The 12458-nt window shown below is 45.5% G+C and overlaps 1 protein-coding gene across 1 annotated transcript in view; it reads left to right on the top strand.

The window, feature by feature from the left end:
- The window catches only part of CTNNA2 (catenin alpha 2), a 519756-nt gene that overhangs the window by 439933 nt on the left and 67365 nt on the right, over positions 1 to 12458 (top strand).

The following is a 12458-nucleotide window of genomic DNA, read 5'->3' as shown; positions in this document are numbered from 1 at the left end:
TTTCCTTTCCATTTAAGGTCAATCAACAGTCAGTTCTGTGAACTGTGGCAAAGCTTGCATAGTGCTGCTTCTGACCCAGTCACTGCCGCTACATGTTGAAGCACGTTTGATAGGTCCGAACCATGGGCAATTGGGCCTGGTGCCAGTGTTCACCAAGTTGGACATCGCCATGACCCGAGGGGCTCAGAAAGGCCCATTACCAGCCAAACCTGGTTGTGCCAAGTTTCCTCGCCAGGCCCCAGATGGCCATTTGGGCATGGGTAGGTGCTGCTGGTGCTGTGCTTTTGAAAGGGTGCCAAGCTCAGCACCCATCGCCTTAATTTACCCAGAATGCAATGCCTCAGGGCCTTTAGATTTATGAAGATTATAAAATTGAGCTTATAGGCTAGGACGGGGGTCAGGAACCTGCGGCTCCGGAGCCGCATGCGGCTCTCTGACAGGTCTCCCGCGGCTCCGGCATGCCCCCTTTCAATGCCCTTTCATAATAATTAAATGGTTATCGGCAAAAAAGGGGGGCCAAAAAAACCCATGAATAATCCGCATCAACGTTGAGCAGCTGGGCGGTCTTTCTCAGCCCTCTCGGGGTTCCCGAGGACGACCCAAGATTGATGTCCACCTTGACCACTCCCAGGAGAGGAAGCGACTTCTTCACACCAATAAGGTGTGGGGGAGGGCTGAGCTTTTACCACCTCGGCGTGCCGATTGGCAGGACAGATCGCCCGCCTTGGCGCATAGGCTCGGAGCCGGGGCCTTACCGCCGAGGTAGCCTGAGGATGAAGGCAGGAGGCGGGCACGGAGAGCGACGCTTCGTCCGGCCAATGAGCCGCCGGGATGCCTGTTCCTGTTTGAGGGGAACGTGCCAATGAGGGTGGGTTAGGGCGGGGAGAAGAAGGAGCTGGGCTTTCGAGTTACCGAGAGAGAGAGAGAAAAGAGTCGGGATAATAAAGGTGGCGGGAGGTGGTGGCGGCGATTGGAGCGGCCCTGTTCTGAGTGGCCCCTGTCGGGCGGAATCCTTTTCAAAGTGGCCGCGCGGAGGGCGGAGCAGGCGGGCCAGGCGTCGCCATGACGGGAGGGTGGTGATGGTCGCCGACAGGATGAAGTAGATCTGTTTTGGGGCGGCGGCGGCGAAAACATCCGGGCTGCTTCTGAAACCTCCGCCAACCGGTGCTTCGCCAGCGCTCGCTGCAGGCGGTGTACATGCTCAACGACGGCCCCAAGGGCGGCTCGGGGCCCCGGAGCCCCGAGGCCGGCGCGCTGCAGTGCCTGGCGCGATTCCCCCCCTCAAACCTGTTTTTGCTTTTTGGCTTTTTGCCTTGCTCTCCCACCCCCCCTTTTTCTTCCTCCCCTCCTTTTTTAATCCAAGGAGAGAAATCCCATTTTTAAAACACAACAACAAACGAAAAACAAACAACCCCCCCACAGCTGCTGCAGCCACTCTATTTGAATTTTTATTATTACCCTTTTCTCCCTCTATCCCCCCTTTTTCTTTTCTCTTCCCCTTTGTTTTTGTGTTCAAAAAAAGAAAAAAGAAGAAAAAGATTTCCCCCCTTTATTTTTATTTTTTAAACTACTACATATTTTTAATAGTATCCTCCCCACCCCACCCCACCCCCAATTTATATTTTTCCACCCCACTTTTCCATTCCCACCCCCCTTTTTCTTTCTTTATTAGTTCGCTTGCCAACCTATCTTAGAGGGGAAGCCCTCTCTCCACCCACCACACCCCCCAAAACAACTTTGAGCTGAACCCCCAAAAACGGGGGTAGATCACTGCTGAAAGTAGATCACAGTTTCTTGGGAGTTGGCCACCCCTGGTATAAGACATGTAACTAGAATAAAAAATTTTAAAAACCAAGCAAATAATTGTAATAACTACTGTAATAAAGCATGCTATAATTATATAGAATTTCCCTAAAATTTTGGTTTCATTCGCCTTTCTGTGCTGAAATGTCAAACCTGAATGACCATGGCTTGCCCCCCCCCCCCCCCGTTTTGATCCTGGGTACGCCCCTGAGTCAATGCAAAAAGTAAGAACTTATTCTTGTTGTTTTTACTAATTATACTTTGCATTGGCTCCTATACGTTATTTATTATTATTGCATTAAGGTAAGAAACAATATATGCAGCGTTATATTTGTTTTAAATGTCGCAATGGTTTTGCGGCTCCCAGTTGTTGTTTTTCCTTTGGAAATGGGTCCAAGTGGCTCTTTGTGTCTTAAAGGTTGCAGACCCCTGGTAGCCCAATACATTTTGGGTAAATTAAGCTGGTGAGCAGTCACTGTTGATGGAAGACCATCTTAGCTTGTATTAAAAAGTTTTACCCCCTGCCTACTAACCTCAAATATGTTTCTCTGGGGACCCTGTAGGGAGGACAGTGAGTGGTATTGTCATCATTGCTGTGGCGTCAACAGCAGAAGAAAGGAATTGTGTGGAGTAGGATTGTGTAATGTGGGGCTGGGCCCATCAGCATCAAGAAGCCCCCGTAAGTCTGGTACTGATCCTGTGTGCTATGTTCTCCATGGGTTTGGTATCTTGTTATGGAAACAGTTTGGGAAAGGTTAATGCCACCCTTACTGATGAAGCTGTACCTTTATTCCTTGAACACAGCCTTAAAGCACCCTCTTCCTGTACAATTCATGTTTCTTTCAGAGCAGCACATGTGAAATCAATATTTAGTGGATTCTTAGTTGAGTTGTAAGTTGCTGCTATTAGGAAACACATTGCTATTAGGAAACTAGAGTTTCATGCACCTCATACATTTAGAGCATGTGTCCCCACTGGCGGAGGAAGAAGGAGACGGGGAACGCACCGCCCCCGGCACCAGGATCCCAATGGGGTGCCATCGCAGCTGCCCCCCCCCGTGCTGGGCGCCACGCCCCTGCAGGTGGTGTGCCACGTCCCCAGGACATGCGCCATGCCCCTGCGGGCAGCACGCCATGCCCCAGGACCTTACTGTGCCCCTGCAGGGTGGGGTGCCATGCCCCTGGGATGCGTGCTAGCCATGCCCCTGCCTGCTCTCCGCCACTGTATGCCTGCCTGCTCTCCGCCACTGTATGCCCCCCCAAAAAAACCACCCAGGGAACTGTAGTTTATCTCCCACAGAGCAACAGTACCAAGTACCCTTAACAAACTATGGCGCCCCTGGTTCTCTGAGGGAAGCCATGTGTTTTATAAACATAGTTGAAAACCACTGCTGTGAGATATCCTGATTTCACCTCTTTAATTGGCTGGTGCAACTATGGGGAGCAGAGAACCATCCAACATAGTGCGTTCACGGGGTTGTGGAATACAACTTCCAGCACCCCTAACCAGTGCCAGATTTACGTATAAGCTAAGCAAGCTATAGCTTAGGGCCCCACTCTCTTGGGGGGAGGCAATTAAAGGGAAAAAAACTGGATGTACATTTCCAAAATATAAGATAAAAAACAAATAAAATAAACCTACATACAGCAACAGTGTTTGTGTTGTGTAGGCTTCTATGATGCTAGCCTGCTCCCTAAAATATCACTGGTTTGCTCATTTCTAATATAGGGTGCCTACACTCTGTATGGATTGGTTGTAATAATTAGTTTGATAAAATACATATTTTGTTATGTGCTAATGGCTTTAGATACCTGTTAGATCCTTAAATTACCATATAGCATATATTCAACACAAAAAGTGACAATTTGTTGTTGACAAAGGACAGCTGGATGTATAAAGGGCCCCATTACCTTCAGTAGCTTAGGGCCACATCAAAACTAAATCTGCCCCTGCCCCTGACCATTGACCATGCTGGCTGGTATTGATAGGAGTTGTAGTCCAATAGCATCAGGGGGGGCTTCATATTGTCTAGCTGTACACTGGGGCATCAATATCTCTCTCATTCATGTCAGGGGAAGGAGGCAGTCCCATAAGCACACAGAGGTGTGGGCGTGGAGTCTCCTTTTCCATTGGAGGGAGAAAGTAGTCTTGCTTTTGCAGAAGATCTACGTATGCACCAGGATGTTCATAAAGCTGTGGATCAGGCCTTTTAATCGCTGTTAATAGCCAGTTAGCCCAGATAATGAAACCACCTAGAGGTGTGGACTGGTTTAAATTTATTTATTTACTTATTTATTTCTTTATTTTTAAAAAAACACACACCACACAAACTGATGAAATGTGCAGCAGGTGTGGGTCTAAAGTTCTCCAATGCAAATCCATTTGGGGATCACCAGCTAAGTATTCTCTCTGTTTCCATTAGACCCTTCATTAATAAAAGGTGAGTTTTTGCTTTAAAAAAAATCATTTTGTATTCTGGCATGCTCAATGTTCAGTAAAAAAAAAAAAAGACACCTATAATTGCTAAAATTTCAGGTCCGGCATTATGCAAAATTTTGCCTATTTGCTTTTCATAAAACTAATTCACAATGATAAAAACACAATAAACCAAATCTGCAGCAGACACATTAAATGGTTCCATGGCATATTTAATGTGCTCTTTAATAAAGCGTGAATTATAATAAAGTACTAACAGCCCTGTAGTAAATGCGTATTTGGCCAAGCCCTCCTTTCAGGGTTTTTATGCAAAAAGAAAAAGGAAAAAGTTTAAAAGATCTAATTGCTGCGCTGTGCTGACAGAGAGTGCTAATTGCAGATGCCTGGTTCCCTCCCCCCCCCCAAAAAAAAGTGCACGCTGTATTACATTGTTCATTTGCAAGACGACACAAGAGGGCTCTTTCCAGTATAGTTTGAGAAGTTCTTTTCATACAATTGCATCAAGATCCCTTTGGCATGATAATGTTCCCTGCGTGCGGAAGCGAGTGTGCACAGAATGAATCCTGATGGAGCCGCATACATGGTTGTTATCAGTGATGTTCTCGTTGTTTTGTAGAATAGGTGGGACAAGGGAAGAGGCCAAAGGAGTGGAAGTTTCCTAGAACTTTGGCCAAATCTGCATACTCTGGATTCTGGGAATGATTTTAGCTGTTCTCCTGTTTAAACTGGAATTTGGGAGCAGGGGAGCGCAAAGCAGAGGAACCATAAGGAGGGGAATTATCTCATTCCCAGTACAGAGGATTGCAGTAGCACAGTGACAGAGAATCCACATTGAATGTAGACGGTCCCAGAGTTAATCCCTTGCATCTCCATGCAGGACAGGCCATTCTACAATGCTGGAGACCTGCTGCCAGTCAGTGTAGCCAATACTGAGCTTGATGGAGCAATGGTTTGACCCAGTGGAAAGCAGATTCCTATGCTCCATACTAAATCAGTTGACATGAGTCTAAGTATTGATATTTGCATCTATATCTATATTGTCTATATCTACAGTTATATCATCTAAATCCATACCTATATCTATTTCGACACCTCCTATATTGAGAAGTTTTAACATTTGACTTTTTATGATCATAGAATCATAGAATCCTAGAGTTGGAAGAGACCACAAGGGCCATCCAGTCCAACCCCCTGCCAAGCAGGAAACACCATCAAAGCATTCCTCACAGATGGCTGTCAAGCCTCCGCTTAAAGACCTCCAAAGAAGGATACTCCACACTCCTTGGTAGCAAATTCCACTGCCGAACAGCTCTCACTGTTAGAAGTTCTTCCTAATGTTTAGGTGGAATCCTCTTTCTTGTAGTTTGAATCCATTGCCCCGTGTCCGCTTCTCTGGAGCAGCAGAAAACAACCTTTCACCCTCCTCTATATGACATCCTTTTATATATTTGATGTATGATATATGATGTTTTTATATTTTGTTGCGAAACCCATCCAGATGGGTGGGGTTATTTTATTATTATTATTATTATTTTATATTATTATTATTATTATTATTAATACCCCCCCCCCCCGTTTTACCCCATAGCATGCTCTCCCTTCTCTCTTTGCAACACTAGGGTCCTACAGCTGTGTCTGAGCCTTTCGCATTTTGTAACCTCTCTGTTTGTTCCATAACTACAGTACTTTCTTCTCTGGCCTAGTTCTCATGAAGAGCATATTAGGAGGCAAAAAATGTTATTGGTGAACTCTTATGTGGGAGCTCCTATGCTGGATTTCATTGTTAATTGTCTTCCTGTGGAGGAACACTCAGCTGTGTGAATCCCTACTTGCAACCTGAAGTGGTACAGTCTGGAAGCAAATTCACTTCCTCATCTGCTGTCCGTGAGGATGATCCTGGGTCTCTCTCTCTGCACCATTGTCCCCCAGTAACCACTCCTTATTCATAGAATCATAGAATCATACAGTTGGAAGAGACCACAAGGGCCATCCAGTCCAACCCCCATCAAAGCATTCCTGACAGATGGCTGTCAAGCCTCCACTTAAAGACCCCAAAGAAGGAGACTCCACCACACTCTTGGCAGCAAATTCCACTGCCGCACAGCTCTTACTGTCAGGAAGTTCTTCCTAATGTTTAGGTGGAATCTTCTTTCTTGTAGTTTGAATCCATGCTCCGTGTCCGCTTCTCTGGAGCAGCAGAAAACAACCTTTCTCCCTCCTCTATATGACATCCTTTTTTATATTTGAAACATGGCTATCATATCACCCCTCAACCTTCTCTTCTCCAGGCTAAACATACCCAGCTCCCTAAGCTGTTCCTCATAAGACATCGTTTCCAGGCCTTTGACCATTTTGGTTGCCCTCTTCTGGACACGTTCCAGCTTGTCAGTATCCTTCTTGAACTGTGGTGCCCAGAACTGGACACAGGTGAGGTCTGACCAGAGCGGAATACAGTGGTACTATTACTTCCCTTGATCTAGATGCTATAATCCTATTGATGCAGCCCAGAATTGCATTGGCTTTTTTAGCTGCTGCATCACACTGTTGACTCATATTCACTCTGTGTTTCCTTTCCTTATTTGTCAGCCTCCCCTCACCGGTCTCTGTACTCCATTACTGAGCATTATGCGCAATTGACTATTCATTTGCTACAGTCTTCTATTATGGGACTCTTAAGAACATAAGAAGAGCCCGCTGGATCAGGCCAGTGGCCCATCATGTCCCACATCCTGTTCTCACAGTGGCCAACCAGGTGCCTGAGGAGAACCTGCGGCCAAGATTCAAACACAAGAGTCCTCTCCCCTCCTGTAGTTTCCAGCAACTGGTATTCAGAAGCATTGCTGCCTCCAACCATGGAGGCAGAGCTTAGCCAGCAAGAGCCTTCACAGAAGAGTGCATGGGGTTCCCAGGCAGTGCCTCATCCAATCCAAGCATTGACCAGATCCCAGAGCTGCTTAGTTTCAGCAAGGTTGGTACATCTGTCTTCAAACCACGTCCTTGAGACCACACCAGTGAAGGACCCTGAGAGGTAAGAGGGTCATCCAGCATGGCTGATTGGAAGGCTGGAAAACTAGGCGGTATATTACTCTGTCTAACAGTAGGGCCAGCTGTCTTCTCCACCCCAGTGGCTCCTCGGCAAGCAAGCTATCCCAGTCAACTTCCCGGCTTTAATATGTAGTAAGACATGTCTATAGTTAAATAACTCTGATATAACTCTAGCTTTCTATGAAGGAAATTTACCATAAATCAAATCACATTTCTGTAATTTGTGCATTCTTATCGCTAATATTCACTTTGCCATTGGTAAACCAGTGACTCTGATGCTGGGAGAATGCAAATGGGTATGTAAATAAGTAAGTTGCTGCTGTTGCACAAGGCCAGATTCTGCCCTTGATGCTTAAACATCCTATTGTATTGGACCCGCATGCGGATAAGACCATTTTGTACTCCATTTGCTTCCCCACTTTTTCTTTAATTGAACATTTATTCATTTTCAAATGAGGAGCTTTGGAAGATCTAGAGGGGAACTAATTTGAATGATAATAGAAAAAGGGGAAACTGGGTGCAGCCCTCTCTCATTATTATTTACACTTTCTGAGATCTGTTCAAGGAAAGCATCTGGATGTTGAGCTGGAAAAATCCACACAGCCTTGCAAAGTGCTATTTCTCCCCAGCTGTTTTGCTGGGGTTAGGCTAGGGTGTATTTTCTTCTCCTTCTCATTTGTGGAGGCATCCATGCTAAGGATATATATGGAGGAAAATAAATTCCTACCGCAGGGCAGGATAGCCTGAGTTCAGAGAACTCCAGATTTAAGTAAAACCCTGAAGTGAAAGCTGGGCTACATGCTACATTGATCACATCAAAAGCCACCACAAGTAAGCAGGCTGTCATTTCACAAGAGGAGATTGACAGCCAGTAAGCTGGGGCTGATGGTCCCCTTTCCCTGCCCAGTGTTTATCTCGGCTTATCCGAGGTCTCCTTTAGCAACTAATTTTCCCTGCTCCTCCCCTCCTCCCCACCCCACCCCACCCCATCTAGGGACACTTAGCAGCTAAAGGAAAGATGAGAATGGGCAAGAAGCCAAACAATTCTGTGATCCCTGCCATCCTGGTATTGTCAGAATTTCCAGTAGCCTGAGTCTGGCTTACTCACCATCATCATTTTATTATTTGTACCCCGCCCATCTGACTGGGTTGCCCCAGCCACTCTGGGGGGCTTCCAACATATCCAAAAACAACTCCTGAACTGCCTCTCCTGATTCGAATTGAACAGAGAGGCAGACCTAGGTGTCATCAGCATGCAGATGACACCTCACGGCAAACTCTGATGACCTCTCCCCACAATTTCATATAGTTGCTGAATAGCATGGGGAACAAGAATGATCCTGCAGCACACCACACATCAGTTCCCACAGTTTTGAGCAGAAGTCCCCCATTGCTACCCTCTCGAAACTACCTTGGACGTAGAAGCAAAACCAGGGCATGGCAATGCCTCCTATTCTTACCTTCAGTGTCTCTCGAGGAGGATACCATGGTCAGTGATGTTGAATGCCACAGAAATATCATGGAGACTCAATGGAGCTGCAGTCCCTTCATCCCTCTCCTAACAAAAGTCACCAACCAGGGCATCCAAGGTTCTGAAACGGGATTGAAGTAGCACCAGGAGAGTTCTTATCTGAATTCACAAAGATCGATTTCCCTAATCAAGAGGGACATATCAAGGAAAAGCCAGGGGTACTCAAGACGTTCCAAGCAAGTGGAGAAATGGGAAGCATGACTGACTTATGCTCAAGATTGCACCAGCAGGGTAGGACCACAGGAATATGCTCCCGGCAGCAGCGGTGACTTACCAGGAGGAGCAAAGTTGGGGCTTCACAGAAGTACTAGTAGTAGCAATGGATTGACTCTGCTAGTGCATCTCCCCCCCCAGCCTCTCCACTGCCTGGTTCTTCTCCCTCCTTGTAAACGACAATGACTCTGCCGCTGAGAGGCTATTGCTGCAGCTCCTGCTTACCACAAGAGCCATTCCTGACCATATCAGCAATACTTTCAAAAAATATAAAAATTTATATATCACCATTTGTCAAAAGACCACAAGGCAGTTAAAGTAGCATAACTACATAAGGGTAAAGGTAAAGGGACCTCTGACCATTAGGTCCAGTTGCAGACGACTCTGGGGTTGCAACACTCATCTCGCTTTACTGGCCGTGGGAGACGGCATACAGCTTCCGGGTCATTTGGCCAGCATGACTAAGCCACTTCTGGCGAACCAGAGCAGCGCATGGAAACACCGTTTACCTTCCCACCGGAGCGGTACCTAGTTATCTACTTGCACTTGACGTGCTTTTGAACTGCTAGGTTGGCAGGAGCAGGGACCGAGCAACGGGAGCTCACCCCGTCGGGGGATTTGAACCGCCAACCTTCCAACCAGCAAGCCCTAGGCTCTGTGGTTTAGACCACAGCGCCACCTTCCTCCCAGCATAACTACATAACATGAGATCAATTCAATGCAAACAATTAATGCGGTTATATAAACCGTATTAATAATAAGGGAGGGAGAGCAATAATAAGGGAGGGAGAGCAAGCACTCTGCTTGCTTGAAATGTCTGAAGCACCTCTGGGGTTCCCTTTATGGGGCAGGGGGAGTGCCAAGCTATAGCTCCTCTCCTGAAGGCCTCACCCCCTCTGATAAAGAGAGAGAGAGGGTTGTATGACTGCTAGGCAGAAAAGGGGTTGCATAGGAATGGAACTGTAAGATGAAAAGGATGCAAATGTGTAACTGAATACTATTTAGGAGGCTTTTTGTTTTTAAGATTAGGAAAACATCACTAAGGTGGGGAGATGTAGTCGGAGGAAGAAAGCAGAGGTAAATAGAATCAAGACAGTTAAAACACAGGCCTCTTGAAAAGTGCATTTTTTCTCATTTTCAAAATTTCTGTGTTCCCTCCCTTCCCATAATGTGTTATATCCTTTCTGTGTTTAGTGCAATACTTGGGATTTCTCCCTCTGCGATCCCTGCCCTATAACATAATTGAAGCCACCGCTTGCGTTCTTGGACTGTCTATAGCCTCGGCTAATCCCATCCCTGTTCCCCAGTGTCTCTGGCATCGACATTAGTGACTGTTCACATGCAGCAGATAAAACTTCCTTAAAGTGCTCTTGTCTCATTACAGTCCCCCTTTAAAAAATAATGCACGGCACTTGATTACTGCTTTATGCCAGCCATGAAACCGCAAAGATGCATAAACTCAAATATTTGTGCATTTCAGTGAGACTAAATTGCATCCTCTTAATGAGACAGAATAGAACTCTTAAGATATTCTGACATCTCTTGAATTTCCCCTCCTGTAATTATACACAATGCCAGTTTTCTTTCAACCCCGGCTTAAATGATTTGAATTGCAGGCTACATGTTATGTGGACCTGGCTTTGTACTCTTAAATTTCTATTTATTCAGATGCATGCCACTCATATTAATAGTGAATGGTTCCGCCTGTCAATTTTTGTCATGGTCTGCTGGGCAATAAAGCAGCTAATTTGCTACTGTGTTCCCCCTTCCCCGAAAGTCAGCCACTTCTATTTAACATACAGCAATGTGTAGCATCACTGTTATAATTTCTATAGCTGTAAAACAGAGTTGATATATCTTTGGACTTTACAAACCCTAAATGTGCTTCTCTAGCCAACATTCAGAGAGGCTCGTGAAACTAGGGCCCAATATTTATGCTACTGCTTTAGTGGAAGAGTAAGGGAAAGCCGGGGAAAATTAGCCTCATAAGAGATAGCAATGAAAGTTGGGATGAACCAGGCAACGTCTTCAGCTTCCTGTGAGTATGACTCAGCTGAGAGGGAAAGTGCAAGGAATAATTCAAACCCCTTAAACTTTCCTTTCTTGTTGGGGCTGCCTGTGGGATGGAGTCTTAAGGATTCTGATCCAGTTGAGTCAGGCTACAAATATGATCAGGCTAATGGATAGCTGCGCTCCAAGATCTCAACTGATCGGTTGTGGCACAATCAAAAGAGATGGAAAGGCCTTCAAAAAATCATCTGTGCAAATCGTCAGTGCCCACCCCATCAGTTTTGCACACATTGAACATACGCTAACAAGCAAATGGAACATTTTTGAGATGCAGCTGCAAAAAAATGCTAATGCTGTTCTAGGCTTCATCAACAGAAATCTAGTGTCCAGGTCAAGGGAAGTAATATTCCCACTATTCTGACTTGGTCAGCCCACACCTGGAATACCGTGTCCATTTCTGGGCCCCACAATTTAAGAAGGATGTTGACAAGCTGGAATGTGTGCAGAGGAGGGTGACCAAGATGATCAAGGGTCTGGAAACCAAGCCTGATGAGGAACGGTTGAGGGAAGTGAAGAGAAGCTGCAGCGGAGAGATCACACAGGGCTCTCCAAGCTGTTGCGAGAGATCTCTGTAACACTCGTGTTCCTGTTTCTCCTCGCTTCTCCAGTATTGGCAGTGGTAACAGACAGGCAAATTAGTTGGATCCCTTAGGATCCCAGCAGGATCCCACTGCCAGAGGCAAGTGCCTCAGTTTGTCTAGTGCTAAGGCTGACTCTGCTTATCTTTTTTTCATATATGATTTATTAATTTGATGAATTCCAGCCTAAAAAAATCACCCAGCCTAGCAACCTCCTACGTCATTTAATGCCTCATTGTGGAGTACCATTATGTTAGTGAATGTAGTTATTCAATAGGCCCCTAGTGCAATCCAAAGACACACATAGCTGAGAGACTTAATTCCGTGCAAGGTGGAATGACAATGGCAAAATCCCCATTCAAAATGGTGTTGATTATCTTAAGAGAGGGATAAATCAGCATGCATTCTGAAAGGTTAAATCATGCTTCTCTTAACAGCCAGAACTGTTGTAATGAAAGTGTGCTTTGCAAAGGAAGAAGAAGAAAATAACAGTACAGTGCCATACAAAGTAGGAATGTGTGGGCATAATTGAATATGTTTCAAAAGATTTTCCACATAGTCTGTCACGAGTTTATTTTTGGAAAACCTCTGATGAAAGGTAAAATATATAAATACAAAAACACCTTTGATGGATTAAGTCCTGGTTAAAGAGATAGGGAACCAAAATAAATCAAGCAGGAGAGGATTTATCCTGCAAGAGCCTAGAGACTGGTAATACGGCTAGCATTGTGTGCTGCAATTAATTAACAGGCACAGAGCAAAGAAGACGAATTCATCAAAAG

This window comes from Lacerta agilis, chromosome 9 (genome assembly GCF_009819535.1).
Source record: "Lacerta agilis isolate rLacAgi1 chromosome 9, rLacAgi1.pri, whole genome shotgun sequence".
NCBI classification, from domain to species: domain Eukaryota; kingdom Metazoa; phylum Chordata; class Lepidosauria; order Squamata; family Lacertidae; genus Lacerta; species Lacerta agilis.
Note: the sequence above shows the minus strand (reverse complement) of the source record. Positions and strands in the feature narration are given on the sequence as shown.